This window comes from Erinaceus europaeus, chromosome X, assembly GCF_950295315.1.
Source record: "Erinaceus europaeus chromosome X, mEriEur2.1, whole genome shotgun sequence".
NCBI classification, from domain to species: Eukaryota; Metazoa; Chordata; class Mammalia; order Eulipotyphla; family Erinaceidae; genus Erinaceus; species Erinaceus europaeus.
This window is the reverse complement of record NC_080185.1, coordinates 30,000,889-30,013,171: the sequence shown is the minus strand read 5'-3', so window position 1 is coordinate 30,013,171 and position 12,283 is coordinate 30,000,889.

The window sequence follows — 12,283 nt, the reverse complement described above, 5'->3', positions numbered from 1 at the left end:
GGGGAAGGAAGGGGGAAATGGTGGCTGGGAGCAGTGGCTTCGTAGTACAGACACAAAGTCCCAGTAATAACAAAAGCAAAAAACAGAATACCCCTGGATGAGTTGTCTGGCCCCCATGGGGGCTGTCTGGCTTCCACATTTTGCTAACAGGAAGACTGAGTTGTGCAGGAGATGGGGGTGGTACGGGACCTAACCAAAGTCAGTAGTGTTTCGTGGGGACCTGGGGAGGTTAGCGTGGGCCAATGTCCCTTCCATGCTGGAGCAGGGGCTGGAGACTGTCCCCGTCAGGCCGTTATCCACCTGGGTTCACATCCTGCCTCATGCTTAAAACAGCCTGGCAACCAAGCCTGCCTGGGGGGGGGGGGTTTGCTCTATGTTAGGGACTGCAGTTACCTGTGGTTTTGTGGTGAAGGAGGGAGGGGATGAGTGGCGTGACCCGGGGAGCCCTTGTGCTGAGAAGGCATGTGTGAGCATGCGCAGGAGCAGGCAGGCGCCTACGTGTACAAGCGCTTGAGCTGCTGCATGCCAGCCCCGCCCAGTCACTCACATTCTCTGCTCGCAGAAAAGCAGCGGAGCTCCATACTGGTGGGGGTGGGGTGGGTTGTCAACTGTCGTCTAGCCCCTTAGCTCAATCTCTGGGGCATTGCTTGGCCGAGAGGCCCCCAGCCAAGAACCACCAGTCCAAGTGTGGGTGAGAGGGTGACCTGTGGCAGTAACCACCAGCAGTGTTTGCGTCTGTGAGGTCCCATTCTGACCTGCCCTCATCCCAAGCCTGTAGCACCCAACGGTGGGGCTGCTGCCCACAGTTATTTGCTCCCTCAAGTGCTTGATCCACAAAGGCCACTGCTGCCAATCGAATCCAAGTCAGTGTCAGCGCCATCAGAGTTCCCACTGAGTATTTTGTGGGTACCAAGCACTGTGCTTTATGTACATTCTTTATTTTTCATTTTGTTTTTCAATATATTAATAAGAGAGAAGAAAAGAGAAGGAGAGAGGGAGAGGGAGAGGGAGAGGGAGAGGGAGAGGGAGAGGGAGAGGGAGAGGGAGAGAACACCAAAGCATCACTCCAGCACATGGTGATATCTGGATTTGAACCTAGGACTTCATGCTTGAGAATCCAAGGCTGTATCCATTCTGCCACCTCCCTCCCAAACCTGTGGAGTGTTTTTCTTTTTAAGTATTTCATTGTGGTAATAATGCTAAACATTGGATCTACCCTCTAAATACACCTTTTACAGTTATTTTTATGAAACAGATACAGAAAGACTGAGAAGCCAGAGAGCACTATTCTGCAAGACCTCATGGAAATCTTTTGAAGAACTATTATGCTGTCTTTCCAAATACATTTGCAATCACACAGCATAACATTTGTTCCCTTTGCCCTTACACCCATTGCCCCCATTTTAACAGTGAAGGAAGTGAGGGAGGTTCACAGAGATTAGCATACTTGCTCAAAGCCACTCAGCAGGGAAATGAAAAAAGCAAATCAGCCAGAGGCCTCCAGAGCCTGCTCTCTCACAAAAGGGCAAGTGCTATGGTCCTCGCCATTTCACAGATGAGAAAACTGAAGTTCTTCTGGGACCTTTTAGCTGGTGAGAAGCCCAACTAGCATTCTTCACCCCACCTTGCTTCCCCATGGCTCACCCACCGAGGCCTTAGCTTTTTGCTCCTGGGCTTCTGGAAACAGTGGGGCGCAAGAAGGCCCCAGTGCTTGGCCAAGACCAGCTTGTGGGCCTTTCTGCCCAGGACAGCTCATGTGCTCATCTTGGGTCCCAGCTCTGTCTAGTCTCCTCCCCGTGCTTTGACTGCCCCTCCAGTCTGTCATCCTTGGACTGAGAACCCTGATCTCAGAAGCATGGCTGAGAGGGGACTGCAGCCACTCTAGCTCCTAGACTACACAGGAACCCATTCAGAAATATACAGCAAGGAGCTGGGCATCAGTGCACCAATACAGACCACACACTGCCATAAGCTAGGCTTCAAGTCCCAGTCTCAGCTGCATAAAGAAAGTTTCACAAGCAGTAAAACTATGCTGCAGGTCTCTCTCTCTCTCTCTCTCTCTCTCTCTCTCTCTCTCTCTCTGCCTCTGCCTCTCCCTCTCTTTCCCTTCCTTATCACTTTTCTCTGTTCTTATCAAAAAGAAAAAAGAATAATAAGGAAAAGAAAAAAATGGTTGCCAGGAATGGTAGAATTGTCTTGCAAACACAGGCCCAGCAAAAAAGAGAGGAAAAGAAAAGGAGGAAAGAAAGAAAGAAAGAGGACAAGGAAAAAGGAAAGGAAGATCCTATTTTGCCAAACTCCCTTCCCCACCCGGCCTGCTGATTGCCATAGTACAATGGGTCATTTTGAAAAGAAAAAAGAAAATTCTTCTCCAATGAAGTAAGATTCTGTGCCAGCTGTGCCACTTAAGTTCTCTGATCTTCAGTCATCCTTTCTGGAAACTATGCTTGTACCACCTCCCTCATGAGGTTATAGCAAGAGGCCCTTAAGATCCGGATGTGGCAGCTCTATATAATCCAGGAAGTCACACAAACAAGAAGTTATCATGTGAGTGTTCACCCAGCATGAGTTGAGCCCTTGCCTTACCTTTGGAGTTGCATAAGGAAAAGGTCTGAGGAGCCAATATAACCAAGTGATGAAAACTAAACAGGTTTGGAGTAAGTTTTTTCCAGCTATGCTCCTGAGAGCCTGAGATTCCTCAGAAATGTCACCAGGGAAATAAACTAGCTCCAGGGGGAAAAAACGCCCATAGGGGCTTCCCAGACAACTACTGAAAGAGCTGCCAGGTTAGCTTCCTGGGTGCAGGACCTGTACCGTCACACCAGGTCTTGTTCTTAGCAGAGCCCTGCCACTGCTTTAATGATCTGTTATTATCACCATCTGGGAATTTCTATTTTTTAATATGTATTTATTTATAATTTATTCCCTTTTGTTGCCCTTGTTGTTTTATTGTTGTCGTCGTTGTTGGATAGGACAGAGAGAAATGGAGAGAGGAGGAGAAGACAGAGGGAGAGAAAGACAGACACCTTGCAGACCTGTTTCACCACCTGTGAAGTGACTCCCCTGCAGGTGGGGAGCCGAGGGCTCAAACCAGGATCCTTGCTCTTTGTGCCACCTGCACTTAACCCGTTGCGCTACCGCTCAACTCCCCTCTATTTTTTTAACAAGGGGCTTTGTGTTTACCTTATTTTCTTTTGTTACTGTCTGAGCATCACCACTCTAGGCTAACTTCTTCAGATAGAAAAAGACAGACAGAGGGAGAGAGAGGATAAGACACCAGAGAACCCAAGCTTCCCCCCATGCAGGAGAGGCCAGGCTCAAAGCTGAGTCAAAGACATGGCAGAGCAGCACACTATCCAGGGGGGTTATTTGGCCACTACCTTGGTATTCATTTTACTCCAGGTCCCGTCTACACCTTAGCCAACTCTAGCCAAGAGCTCCCCATCAAATAAGCAAAAAGTAGGCATTCATTGATGCTGCACAAATAGGAGAACTTCACCAGTAGGCCCCCAAAAGAGGAAGGGACTTGTTCAAGGTCCCTGGCACCCTGACTCACTTGGTGCTGCCTCCTCTCTCACTCACTGCTGTTCCCTTACTGTCAGGCTCACAGAGGCCCCCAAAGGAGCTGCTGGAGGACACCACAGTGTGACAGCAGTAGTGACAATGGAACTGAGCTATATTTCCATTCATTTACTTAAGTATTTATGAACCTATTTTAAAGATTTTTAAAATGTTTATTATCTTTATTTATTTATTAGACAGAGACAGCAAGAAATTGGAGGAAAGAGCTTGATAGAGAGGGAGAGAGACAGAGAGACACCTGCAGCACTGCTTCACCACTTGTGAAGCTTTCCCCCTGCAGGTGGGGACCAGGGGCTCAAACCTGTGCCCTTGAATACTATAACTTATACACTCAGCCAGGTGCACCACCACATGGCCCCTTATTTTAAAGATTTTTTAAAAGATATTTATTTAATTTAACAGGACAGAGAGAAATTGAGAGGGGCTGGGAATAGAGAAGGAGGGAGAGGGAGAGGGAGACACCTGCAGCACTGCTTCACTGCTTGTGGAGCTTAACCCCTACAAATTTGGATTGGGGGCTTGAACACCAGTCCTTGCATATGATAAGATGTGCACCTAACCAAGTGTGCCACTGCCCAGCTTATTTATTTATTTATTTACTGCATGAGAGAGAGAGGGGGAGAAAGGAAAGAAGAAGAGAGAGGATAGCAGACAGAGAGATACCACAGCACCATTCCACCATGCATGGCGCATCCTTAGTGCTGTCCATAGGGCTCCCGTGTGTTGCCAAGTCTGAAACCCACACACAGAAAAGCATGTGCACTATGGGATAAGGTATTTCCTAGCCTTCAGTTGCAGGTCTTGTCATTTAAATTCTTTATGCTGAGCCAACAAAATAATTCACTTGTATAGTGTGCGACTTTGCCATGCATGCAACCCAGGCTTGAGTTCTACCCCCGCTGCACTGAAGGAAGTTTTGATGCTATGATCTCTTTCTTCCTTTCTCTCACCTCTCCTTTTCTGTGTCTCTATCTGAAAGTAAATAACTTAATCAATAAGTATCCTTTATGCAACAGGAAAGAGTGAGGGCATGATGACAGGTACACATGTACATATTTACACATGTACATAAGAAATCTAAATAAGACCAGGAAGAGGATTCCATGGTAGAACTCCCACCTCGTGTGTGTGATGCCCTAAGTTCAATCCCCCAGCACCATGAGAGCAAGAAAGACAAAACAAATAGAACTCCGTGGATGGTAAAGCAGTGCTTTGGCTTCTCTCTTACTCTTATAAAATAGTTAACACTGGGCCACGGAGGTAGTTCAGTATTCTAGTGCACAATTCAAAAACATTAAATCCTAGGTTTAATCCAGGCATCACATTTTTGTTTTAAAAGTGTCATGGGGGTGTCAGGTGGTAGCACAGTGGGTTAAGTGCAGGTGGCACAAAGTGCAAGGACCAGGGTAAGGATCCTGGTTTGAGCCCCCCAGCTCCCCACCTGCAGGGGGGTCGCTTTATAAGCGGCAAAGGACGTCTTCAGGTGTTTATCTTTCTCTCCCCCTCTTTTTCTCCCCCTCCTCTCTCCATTTCTCTTTTTCCTATCCAACAACAACATCAATAACAACAAAAATAATAACTCCAACAATAAAACAACAAGGGCAACAAAAGGAAATAAATAAATATTTAAAAATCTTTTAAAAAAAGTGTATGGGGGAGGAGACAGCATAATGGTTCTGAAAAAGACTTTCATGCCTGAGGCTCTGAAGTCCCAGGTTCAATCCCCTGTACCACCATAAACCAGAGCTGAGCAGTGCTCTGGTAAAACAATAACGATAAATAAATAAATAATCTAGATGGTTAATTACTGTTTTATAGTAATTTATGTTTTTTATTTTTTAATATTTATTATTAATGAAAGAGACACAGAAATAAAGAGAAAGAGAGATAAGAGCACTGCTTAGCTCTGGCTTACATTGGTGCTGGGGATTGAACCTAGGGCTTGAAAATCTCAGGCATGAGGGTCACTTGCAGAATCATGCTGACTCTCCAGCCCTAATATTGCTTTTAATTATAGCAAAGTCAGTGTTCTCTTGTTTGTCTGCGGGCTGACTCCAACTCTTCATGGATCAGGGCTCAGGGAGGGGCTTGTGTCAGCTGCACTCCAGCCACCCCCCACTCCCAGCTAAACCCCCTGTCCACTGTTCATTTTACCAGTTCACAGGGCACTTCCTCAAATTAGTGACTCAGTGCCAAAAAATATAAGTAGAAATATGAAAAGATTCAGTATCAAGGGTTTCCTCTCTGCCCATCAGTGCCCTCCACAATTATCTCAGCTGAGAGTAGGGTGGCCTCCCCCAGCCCCGCCCAGCCTGCCCTGCCCTGAGACCTGACCATCTCTACTTCCTCGTTTCTTTGTGAAACAGGAACTGAGAAAGCAGCTTGAGGAGGGTAGGATGGGTGGTTGTGAAAGCCCCAGTGGTCCATGGGGAGACTGCGATGCTGATGGACCTAGGCCCTCTTGTTTGTGACTTTTCCTATGTTCTAGAATATCTTGGGCTGAAAGACCCTGCCTAAGAGACACAGAAGATTTAGATCAGAGAGTCAGAAGAGATCGGGCATTGTTCAGGGTGGTATGGCCATAGACTAGATCCAAGATTCAAATGAGATCCAGGTGAGAACTACAGGGAAATGCTAAGAACAAGAGGAGATGCTCTGGATAGCCCCTGGTGTCAGCTGATATAGTCACCTAGCAGGTACCAAGTTGGGCACTGGGCACAGGGCACACTTTCTAGATGTGTCATCTGGGTAACTGAACACACACACACACACACACACACACACCACTTCTCTCCACAACACTACAGTCATTACTGATTTAATGGAGTTCACTGTCCAGGTAAATGAGAGGTGGTGGTCTGAAACCACTTCTACCTGACTACTTCTAGAAAAGAACATTAGAAGTGCTCACCAATGGCATAGTCATCAGCCTTTGTCTCTGTAACCTTGGGACAGAGCCCTGGGCAAGGCGGCTCCATCCTTCCCAATTACCCTTGTGAGTATGTTTTTACCTGACCCCCAAAGCCCCGCCTCCTTTTCTGGAGTAACCTGTAGCTATTTGTATGTTTGTCTGTTTGTTTTTGGAACCAAGACCTTATCACGAGTTCCCAGCTCAGAGATTCAGAGATGACTATCTTTCCTTCCCATCAGCCCCCTATTGCCCTCTCCTCTGCTCTCCTCCCCCTCCCCCACCCCTGCACTTGTGCACTTCTTGCCCTCTCTGCCCAAAGTCACCACCATGAACTCTGCTAACCAGCTGAGCTACCCAGATGGACTTCACCTTGGAAATGCCCAGGTATTTCCAAGCAAGTGTGTGACCTCTGCTGGAACATTTCCAAAAGAGGCAGGAAGTTCACTTCTTATCAGGGCTGAAGCACTACCACCTGAAGGTAGAAAATGGCAGAGCCAGGTGGTGGAACACACACATTACCATAAACAAAGACTTGGGTTCAAGCCCCTGGCCCCCAACTGCAGGAGGGAAGATTCCTGAGTGAGGGAGCACCCCCTGGTGTCTCTTCTCCTCTTTGTCTCCTGCTCCCTATCTCCTATTTCTCTGCCTTTCATTCTCTAAATAAATAAATAAATAAGAAAAAATGGTTGCTGCAAGCAGTGAAAACATTGTGTAGGCACTGAACCCCCTGACAAACTTCTTGTTGAAAGAGAGAGATATGAAGAAAAAGAAAGGAAGATGGAGGGAGGGGAGATGGGAGGGAGAATAAATGGAGAAAGAAAAAGAAAGAAAGAAAGAAAGAAAGAAAGAAAGAAAGAAAGAAAGAAAGAAAGAAAGGAAGAAAGGAAGGAAGAAAGAAAAAAAAAACATAGTGGTTATTCAGAGACTCTCATGCCTGAAGCTCCAAAGTCCCAGGTTCAATCCCCAAGACCACCATAAGCCAGAGCTGATCAGTGTTCCGGTATAAAAAAAAAAAGATAAAATAAATTAAAAATAAAAGAAAAAGAGTCTCCCTTGACATGAACTTAAGCCCTGTATGTGTCTGTCCCCATCATTCCTGTTCACTAGAGCACATCCCCCTCCTCCACATGACACATTGATGAAGTCAACTTGTTCCCCTAGCCAACCCTCTTAGCCAAGCCAATTATTACAAGTGTTGAATTCCCCCACGTTCACAAGGGCCCCCATACACTTAACCCCCCTTAATTATCCCTAAATTTCCTGCAGTTCTGCATATGATGCAATTATCAGAAGCCCCCACCCCTCAGCTCTCCTCTGAGCACTGGAGCCAGGGTAGGATGTCCAAGTTGTCATTCCCTCACTCAGAACCTCTGAGTCAGGGACATTTGAGCCGGTGGCTACTAGTCTTATACCTGGACTGAGCCCAGACTTGTGTTTAAAGCATTATTCCTAGGGCCAGGTGGTGGTGCTCCTTGTTAAGCACACACTATAGTGTGCTGGGCTAGCAAGGACCCGGGTTCAAGCCCCTGGTCCCCATCTGCTTCACGAGTGATGAGGCAGGGCTGCAGGTGTCTCTTTGTCTCCCTTTCTATCTCCCTCTCCCCTCTCAATTTCTCTGTCTGTATACAATAATAAATAAAAAAAGAAGGTACACTCCTGACATCTTATAAAAATCATTTTTTTAAAAAAACCTTATTCCCACCACTTTCTGGCTGTGTCATCTTGCATGGTTTGCTGAACCCCTCAGAGCCTCAGCTTTGCCTTCAAGAGTTTAAAAAAGGGAGTTGGGTGGTAGCACAGCAGGTTAAGCTCAGGTGGCACAAAACCCAAAGACTGGCGAAAAGATCCCGATTAGAGCCCCCGGCTCCCCACCTGCAGGGGAGTCGCTTCACAAGTGGTGAAGCAGGTCTGCTGGTGTCTATCTTTCTCTCCCCCTCTCTGTCTTCCCCTCCTCTCTCCATTTCTCTCTGTCCTATCTAACAGAGACGACATCAATAACTACAACAACAATGAAAAACAACAAGGGCAACAAAAGGGAAAATTTAAAAGAGAGAGAGAGAGAGTTTAAAAAGGCCCGCAAAATAGCTCATTTGTGTAGTCCCTTGCTTTGACATATATGTGGCCCAGGTTCAAACCCAGCCGCCACCACATTGGAGGAAGCTCCAGTGGTGTACTCTCTTTCACAAAGAGAATACAAAAAACAAAGTTGTAAATCCTACCATACATCACATTATTAACTTCAACTGGGAAAATGAGACTAAGAATCAGCTTGGGGAAAAGGGGGCCATAGGGAGAAGGTGCCCAGAGGTGGCATAATACATAAAGCACTGGATTCTTGGGGATGGTGTCCTAAATTTGATTCCTGTTATCCATGTGTCAGAGTGACACTCTGATGCTCTCTCTCCCCCCCTACCTCTCTCTCAAAATAAATTCATAAATCGTTTTTTTTTTTTTTTTTTTTACTCCACAGTAGGGACAGGAAGGGGATTCAGCAAGTAAAACTCTTGCTGTGTGTGTGTGAGGCCCTGCGTTCAATCCCTGGCACTGTATAAAAGGGCAGAGTGATAATCTGGTCTCTCTATCTCTCCTTGTCTCTCTCTCATGAAAATAACTATTGTTTTTTTCTTTTTCTTTAGAAAGTTTTTCCAACTGCGGATGTCCTTCAGTTATCCAGACTCTTCCTGTCTCAAAGCAGAATTGTCCCCAGGTGCAGAGTGTAAACCACTGTCACCCATCATTACCTGCCAAATTTGAATCTCTTGGTGGAAGAGGGTTGGGAGGGGGCTGCTCTATGACTGTTACCTCTCATGAACTCTGTGTTCCTGATAGCCTTGTGTCTGCCCTCTGATGGCTCAGAAACACCCCATGAGCAGTGGACACCCCCTTCCCACCCTTGGTGTACACACACACACACACACACACACACACACACACACACACACACTCCCTAATACTGGCAATAGTACTGCTAGAGGTCACCCTGGGTATTTATAATGAACACATCTTCATGATATTTATCCCAGATTAAATATCCTTTCTGAGGTTCCTAATGCAGTGCCTGGCATTAAAGAAGTGCTGGTTGGGGTTCGGGCGGTAGCGCAGCGGGTTAAGCGCATGTGGCACAAAGCCCAAGGATCGGCATAAGGATCCTGGTTCCAACCCCCAGCTCCCCACCTGCGGGGGAGTCGCTTCACAGGCGGTGAAGCAGGTCTGCAGGTGTCTGTCTTTCTCTCCCCCTCTCTGTCTTATCCCTCCTATCTCGGTTTCTCTCTGTCCTATCCAACAATGAATTACATCATCAACAACAATAATAACCACAACAAGGCTACAACAACAAGGGCAACAAGAGGGGGGAAAAATAACCTCTAGGAGCAGTGGATTCATGGTGCAAGCACTGAGCCCCAGCAATAACCCTGGAGGCAAAAAAAAAGTGCTGGTCAAATGCCACCCTGCCACCTCATCTAATAGGCAGGCTTCTGAGGACAAAGGGTCTTGGACCACTCTGTATGTCCCCTTCCCATCCCTTCCTTCTGCCAAAGCTGGCTCTTGGGTGTTGTCTGGCAACCCAAGGTCAAGTTCATGGGAACACTGATCAGGATCATGCCTTTAACCTGGGGCTGTCTACCTGGAAGCTATCAGATGGGCACATGTGGCCTTGAAAGAGAACCTTATAAGAATTTTTGGGGGGTCACAGATTGGGTGGTGGCACACCTGGTTGAGTGCACAGGTTACAATGCACAAGAACCCCGGTTCGAGCCCTCTGGTCCCCACCTGCAGGAGGGAAGCTTCATGAGTGGTGAATCAGTGTTGCAGGTGTCTCTCTGTTTCTCTCCCTTTCTATCACCCCCTTCTCTCTCAGTTTCTGGCTGTCTCTATCCAATAAAAAAAGATAATTTAAAAAAATAAAGAATTTTTTTAGTGTCCATCAGCCAGTTATGGCCCCGAACATGAACAAGGGCATCGACTAGGAGAGAAAAATTGGAGGGAGAGGCAAATCCATGTGGGAGAATCCTCCCCTCCCCACAGATCCACCAAAGGACTAGAAGAAAGTTGCCATAAGGCAGGAGCTAAAAACTCTGGCCCCCTTCTGTGCCCAGGCCTGGTGGCTTTTCAGCTGCTCTCTGAGGTTTCCTCTCCACCACCACCCCCATAGTCTTTTCCCAGGCCTCTCTGCGAAGCAGCTGCCCAGCGCCCCGATTTGCTGGCTGCCTTTGAAGACTGCGGTTAGTATGTGAGCTCGGCATGCTGCTGTGGCTGAGCAAACAGGAAGCGGGGTACATCCTGCGCACTCGTCGTGACACAGACCCCAAATGTTCTGTGAGCTACTCTAGTTGGTCAATGGAGCTCAGAAAGTCCTAGATGCCCCAGTCTGGGCAGCTATGTCCTTCAGCCAGCATCCCACAGCACTGCCCTCCTTCCCAGGTTAGCACACTACACCAACTGTGCCCTACATGCCCCATGCTACAGAGAGGCTCCTTCCCATGTATCCCCAGGTGGCTTGGGAGGGGCTTGATAGCAAACTGGAAACGGTGGCCTCCAAGGAAGCAGGTGGGGGCAGAGCAGCTTGTCATGAGTCTGCCTAGCTGACTGAGTAGTAGTAAAAGAAGGAAGGTTTCAGCCCAGAGTGGAAGGGTCTCATCTTTCCTGCACTCACTCCACAGATGGCTGGCCAGAGGGTATGGGGGCCAGGGAGAGGAAGTCACGAGAACATCTTGGGAACAAGGGAGGCCCTGCCCAGGATTTCACAAGTGCCACAGAAGGGGAAAAGCAAAAGAGATACAAACCATTTATCTCCAGAGATCCCCTTCTGGAAGTCAGTCCTGAGGGAATCGCAGAGTATGGACAATTTACCTTAAGGATATTATTCAATGACAGGGAAAGAAGTTGAGTTAGAGCAAGGTCTGCCGGAGGGACCTGGGGGAATGCCAAGAATCCCTCCAGACACCAAGCAAATCTCCTGCACGGAGGACATTTCAGAGTACATGCTCATGGCCTATGTTCAGTGGGGGCAAGCCAGTGCCAGTCGTGTGTGAAGTGGAACTTTCTTTAATTTCAAAAAGTGCAAAGGTAGGCAGCTGAGGAGGTGATTTGGCAGGTGGAACACATTCCTTGTGTGCACAAGACCCTTTGTTTGATCCCCAGCTCTACATATGACCAAATAATGCTCTGGTTCTCATAAAATAAACAGCTCTTAAAATTATGGAGAGATGGGTCTATTTCTTTATAACTGACCTCCAACAGACTGTACATTGTTGAAGTGTATGATTTAAGTTTTTTTTAATTTCTTTATTGGGGAATTAATGTTTTACATTCAACAGTAAATATAATAGTTTGTACATGCATAACATTTCCCAGTTTTCCATATAGCAATACAACCCCCACTAGGTCCTCTGTCATCCTTCTTGGATCTGTATTCTCCCCACCTACCCACCCCAGAGTCTTTTACTTTGGTGCAATATGCCAAATGATTTAAGTTTTTAAAAATGTATTTAGTTCATTTATTTATTTTGGATAGAGACAGAGAAATAGAGAGGGTAGAGAGAGATAGATGATAGATAGATGATAGATAGATAGATAGATAGATAGATAGATAGATAGATAGACTGACTCACAGCACTGCTTTGATGCTTATGAAACTTCCTTCCCTTTTTTATAAGTGGGAGCCAGGGACCTGAACCCAGGTTTTTGTGAATTGTAACGTGAGCTCTACTGGGAGCGCCACTGCGCAGCCCCCAGTTTAAGTTTTGACATATGCATTTACCCATGAAACGGTCACCACACTCAGGATGG